The sequence below is a fragment of the Tiliqua scincoides genome, chromosome 3 (genome assembly GCF_035046505.1).
Source record: "Tiliqua scincoides isolate rTilSci1 chromosome 3, rTilSci1.hap2, whole genome shotgun sequence".
In the NCBI taxonomy this organism is placed as follows: domain Eukaryota; kingdom Metazoa; phylum Chordata; class Lepidosauria; order Squamata; family Scincidae; genus Tiliqua; species Tiliqua scincoides.
The window spans coordinates 207,870,378-207,876,377 of record NC_089823.1 but is presented as its reverse complement, the minus strand read 5'-3'; positions in this window follow the sequence as shown (position 1 = coordinate 207,876,377).

Sequence of the window (6,000 nt, the reverse complement as noted above, 5' to 3'; positions counted from 1 at the left end):
AAACCGTTTTATGGCCTAGTAACCTTTGTGGAATGATTTCTGCAATGCTGTGAACTGTACCGTTAAAACTACTAGTTCTGATACATGAACAAATGTTTCTGTGGCGAGGTGCTTCATCTTTTTCCATGCTTGATGAGCCTCGAGCCGTTTAAGACACAATGAAAAGGCAGGATATAAAGATTCCAAATGCATAAAATACATTTCCTTCCCCTGCAGTCACCCTTTTCCAAAGCAGTCATGTTTTCCTGCCATCCTGCTTGCAAGCCGACTCATATTGGCAGGAGGCAGTTGCACATTAAAGTGTGTTTGCCTCAATAAACACCAAATTGTTTTATAATCTTGTCTCGCGTAGGTGTTGAACAAGCACAAAACTGTACAAAGGTCCCTCCTCTCCAGCTGTACACAGCGTGACAGAAAACCATAACAGTTCAACAGTCAAGGTCTGCGAATGGCTCGATGATTGCGTATAAAAACACACCAGAGCAGTCCTGTGGGTTTATAATTCCCATCAGTGGCAAATTCTGTTCCTAAAAGAAGGTGAGATGGGCTCCATGTATTCCTCATTTCCACGAGGGAAGTAGATACATTTTTACCGTGATGGATATTGTACTTCTCTGGTGCCATTCCTGCTCACTAAAGAAGACTTTAAGGAGAGAAGTTCTCCCATGCTTCTCCTTCCCTAATGTAGCACATCATCAGTCATTTTACAGATTAACATAAGGAAAGCCCTGGTGCATCACATCCAAAACCCAGCAAGCCTTCCATAGTGGCATCACCAGGTCTCTCTGGGACCTCCACAAGCAGGAGAGAAAGGCATATCTCTCTTCCACCATCGCTCCCCGGCAACTGCCGCTGAGCCTGGAGCTAGTGCATAGCCACTGACAGACCTGTCTTCCATGATTGTATCCAATCCCCTTTTAAAGCCATCCAAATTAGTGGCCATCAGCACATCTTGTGGCAATGAATTCCACTGACTAGTTATACATCTATGCAGACTGTGTGAATAAGTACCTCTTTTTGTCCATTCTAAATATCCTGCCATTTAGTTTCATTGAATGATCCCTCGTTCTAGTATTGTGAGAGAGTGGGAAAAAGTTTTCATTTCTTCGTTTCTACTGCGTATATAACTTTACAAGTCTCCAAAGAGGACTCTGCCCCGAACATGCGATTATCCCAATATTTAGTCTGATTGGTTTTGCTTCTTTTGTGCTAGTTCACTTTGGAAGGCTTATGTCCCTTGTTCTGGTTTTGGTTTTATCATGTCAATTTTTCATTCTCTCCCAGTAACTAGTGTGCTTTGAATACTTGTGTGTTAACTTCCAGCACTGTAGCTCAGTGGCCTTCAATCTTTTTTATGGCATAACCTTGATAGATAGATAGATAGATAGAGAGAGAGAGAGAGAGAGAGAGAGAGAGAGAGAGAGAGAGAGAGAGAGAGAGAGTATGAGACTGGGGACCCACCTTTGAGCCATCACCCTCTTGGACCCTATCCACTCACTCATGCACCATAATGCCCTCCCAGCACTGTTCATTGTAACCCAATATTTTTAATTGAGAGAGCAGAGAAAGTTACCATGAAGCCCGGCACTAAGGAAAGCTATTTTAGCACAATTGCTAAGTACCTGAATAAGACACAATCTCCTAGTACCTGAAGCAGTACACCAGATGCCACCCCCTTCACCTGGTGCTACTCTAGTCCAATGGTCTTCAACCTTTTTCATTCCCATAAGTTGCCATGACCCCATAACTGAGGGGTTGCAACCCCAATGAGGTCCCGACCCCAGGGTTGAAGAACACTACTTATGTGGGAAGGGACTTACAGCCCAATTCTGAGCTGCCAGGCATGCAAGGTTGCCGCAGTGCCAAAATGGCTACCACAGGATCTTCAGCATGCCAGGCAGCTGCTGGCAGCTCCATGGGGGAAGGGGACTTTCATCCCCTTCCCCCGGGTAAGTGAAGTAGCCTTGCAATGGGGCTACTCGATTCTGCAGTGGCTCTTTAGCCAGCACAGAATCAAGGAGTCTTTAGCCAGTGCAGAATCGAGGAACACGGGACTCTGGATCCGGCGGAGCTGAGCTCTGCTGGTCCTGCCCCCTCCCACCCCACTCCTTCCCCCTGCCATGCCTTTTCCTGCCCTCCGTCCAACCTGGAACACTTCCTCCCCATCTCCCCCTGCCTGTCTTACCTCTTTGCTGCATAGTACTTTGCACAGAGCGCAGGGTGGCAGACCGTGGACCCAGCGCTGGAGCTGGCCCGGTGTGGACTCACGCTGGGCTAACTCTGGCACTGGGCCCATGGCAAGGCTCACAAAAGTGCCTTATGGCACGTTAGCGACAGTGCACACCAGTGGTGAACCGACACACCGAGTTCAGGATCGGGCCCTTAACCATCTGCATGTACATGTTGGAGCTGCAGTTTTAAAGAAGGACTACAGAAACTTGCCCCTTTTTGGCTTTTCTAGCATTTAGAGTGTTCGTTCCACATATGTAACAAACTTCAGCTTTCTGGGAGGTGTGGAAAAACCATCATAATTTGGAAATACATTTTGAACCTTTCCCTTTTGAAGGCAAGAGAGGGATATGTCCCATTTTTAGATGGATTCTGTAATCCATTTAGTATTGGACAACATGTGCACCAGCTCTCAGCAAAATCCTATGGAAGGCCCCTCCTCACTTTGATACCTGTAAGTGAGGTTCAAGTGTCACAGACAGAGAGACCAATTTGGCAGTGTTTTCCGCTTGTATCTATCTGATCTGCTTCTCCCAACATTCCTTTGCATTTTTGCATCTTCTTTTTGTGTGTCAGGAGCTTTGATTAACTATTCAAGTGTTTAGACACAAAGAAAGATTCTTTGTTCTCTCAGGTAAATCAAAGACATATGTTTGGGGCATCTGGACTATAAACAGTAAAGCATTTTCAGACTGATGACACAAAGAAAAATTCAAGTTGTACATTAATGTGTACTGTAATTATATATCCTCTTGTATATAAAATGAATATCCATTCATAAATCTTTTTTTTTTTTTTTTGCATCATTTGTGTATGTTTGGCTTTAAAACAGCTTAACCTATCCTCTTCCTTTGGGAATGGGTGGAATAATTAGTCTGAAAAGATAAGTCTTCCATCCTGTGCAGAATGACTTTTTCATTAATCCCATTGAAGTGCCTAGCAAAATGTCCAACATTGTGACATGTTGGATGTGTGTAGAACTAGGGCTTGTATTTTGCAAAGCCACTGAGGCACAGGATGTATACCTTTGTAAATTCTGCAGACACACACTGCATCCCTTCCCTCCACTTCAATGGGTTCCCTGCCTCTGGAAGCCAGACCAGTTTTTCTTCTCACCACAGCAGTGTGAGGATGCGTCTAAGACACCCTCTCAGAGCATGGTACCTGGGGCATTATACCCCCTTGCCTCCTCTTAGCTACTCCACTCTCAGTGTTCCAAAGAATACAATAATATTTTTTATGCCAAAAGATTGAATGGATGCAATTTATATGGGAGAAAGGAAAGGTGTGTCTTTGGGGACACTGCAGTTGTTGTAGCTAAGCCTACCAAGTGGCATTTCCAGATTGCTGGAGGCCTTGTGGCCAAGCACTGGGTCCTTCCAAGTGGACAGTCAAGAGGGAGCTCTTTCCACTCTCCCAGATCAGCGAATTGTGGGGAACATGCAATGGATGACTGGTACTGACAGATTCTGGAGGTTGGCCCAGCCTGTGTTGGGCATGGGCCTCCAGCCAATTTATAACCTGGCTGACCTTTGACACTGCCCTGAACCTTCTCATAACTCTTGCTGATCCCAGCCATTGAAAATCTAGCCTTCTCCTCTCTGCATATTCCTACTTCTTCATCTGCGTTGCTTTTCTTGGATTCTTTCACCAGTAACTCATGACATTTTGGAAGGCCAGTAACAGAAATCTGAAAATGTTCTGTGTGGAGGAGCATCCTATCACGTAAGCCTTCACCTGCGGTCTGAAGCAGTGCAGACACAGGTTTGGCTCCTCTGTCTGCAACCATTGTTTTAAAGAAGTTTCCTAAGTTGATTTGAGCCTACTTTGGACTTTGTATATGTTCTGAATCAAGTTATTCCAGAAGAATTTGCACGGGCAACTCTGTCAATTACTCTGGCGTAAACTGCATTTTAAAACCATCCTTGATGTTACTCTTGTGAAACTTGGCCTTGTGCAGGAAAGAATGGATCCAACATATGTTTGGAATCCTGGCCAGATGAACAGCAGCCATCCAAAGGCAGGTATGTTCTTCATGAAGTGGTCTAAATGTCAGATGTGTGTTGAGATTGTTTCAAGACTAGGTTCCATATGGAGTGAATTCAGTCATTGGTATGTGATTAGATAAAACACTTGTGTGAATTAGTTCCATCCTGATTTTCTTCCTCTCGGCAATGGGGGCACCTCTGTCTTCAGAGAAGAACAGCTGCCATTTTGCACTCATTGCAGTGAGTAATAATAATAATGTTAGAACCTCACCTTTTAATTAGGAAACAAGGCTCTAGCAGTCACACAGCCCAATCTTATGGGGCTGCTGCATCACCACAACTCATGTTCTGGTGGTGCAGCATGCTTTACCACTGTTGGAAAATGTTCTAAACAGAAGCAAGTTCCATTGAGTTCAATGAGACTCCAGGTACATATGTATTGGATTGCAGCTATATGACTGACAGTCCAATCCTAACCTACGCTGGTGCAGCAGGGTTGCGTGGCATCCACCGTATCCATCACCAGCTAGGAGGAGGCTAGAGGTTTCCTTAGGGTAAGGGGTTATTTTTCCCCTTATCCTGTGTAACACTCCAGCCTGTCCAATGGGGCTACTCTGATCTGTGTCAGCTAGATTGCTGGCACAAATCCAGGCAGCTACCTTTTGCTTGAAAATGGAAGTAGCTGCTGATAGGAGATAAGGGTTGTTGACAGAAACCTTGGAGGACATCAAAGGCGGGATGTCCTGCAGGAGGCCAGCTCTGCGTCCAAGGTAAGAAATAAGCTCCTTGGCAGCGTTGAGATCTCTGCAGCACTGTCAGTACCATAGGAGCAGGACCACTTCCCTTAAGGGGGAATGCCCTGCTTCTGGTTCCCCTGGTTGGTTGCAACCCACCAGTTTGGGAACCACTGGTCTAAAGTATTTGAAATCACTTTGGCTCTTGATATATGGGCCAGTTGATCACTGAACAAACTCTACCAGAGACTTTCCCTATGCAGTCCCCATGGAAGTGAATAGGATTTGAACAATTTTATGCTGTGTGTATTTCCTTTGTAACTTGCTCTGTGCCAATTGTGCTGCATTGAACAAGTGTCCTCAATGAAAAAGTCCGCACTGCACTGTAGGTGATTTGTCCCAATGGATTCTGTGTGCCAGCAGGCATACACCTTCTATGTACCTGGAGTCTCATAGAAATGGGTTTCTAGAAACCAGTTTATTTTTTTTGGCAGATGCTCCCTTTCTTTCCTCCCACCCTGACAGTTCCCAATTCATGAAATTTGCCCTTTAGATATGCCTCTGTAATGTTTTTGCACACAGCCAAAAATAAAGACACCATGCACTGAAATTCTAGAACTGTGAATTCCTGGAATGTGCTGTATTTCCTATCCCTTGCTTGTGAAAACTATATTGGGTTTCTTTAGTTTAATTGGCATGTAATAACCAATATATTCCAAAGGGTGTTTATCTTGCTGTACTGTACTATGTTCCAGGACAGAATGGAATAATAGAATTAATTTCTCTGACTTTTAGGTTATAGTTATTGTTTTGCTCTATAGATCCATCATTGCTTTCTGAAAACCAGTACTTGAATTACTTGGAGTGGGGTAGGCAATCTGGGGAGCATAAGATTCTTTCTATGTGCAGAATTCTTCACTTGCTTGCAAATGTGCAAAGGAGAAGGAAAAGGAAAGGATTGTAAAACCGTGACATTGACTGCCATGGCACAGCCGGCTGGATTGACTGCCATGACATAGCCTCTTCTGTCACAGCTAATTAAGTGATAG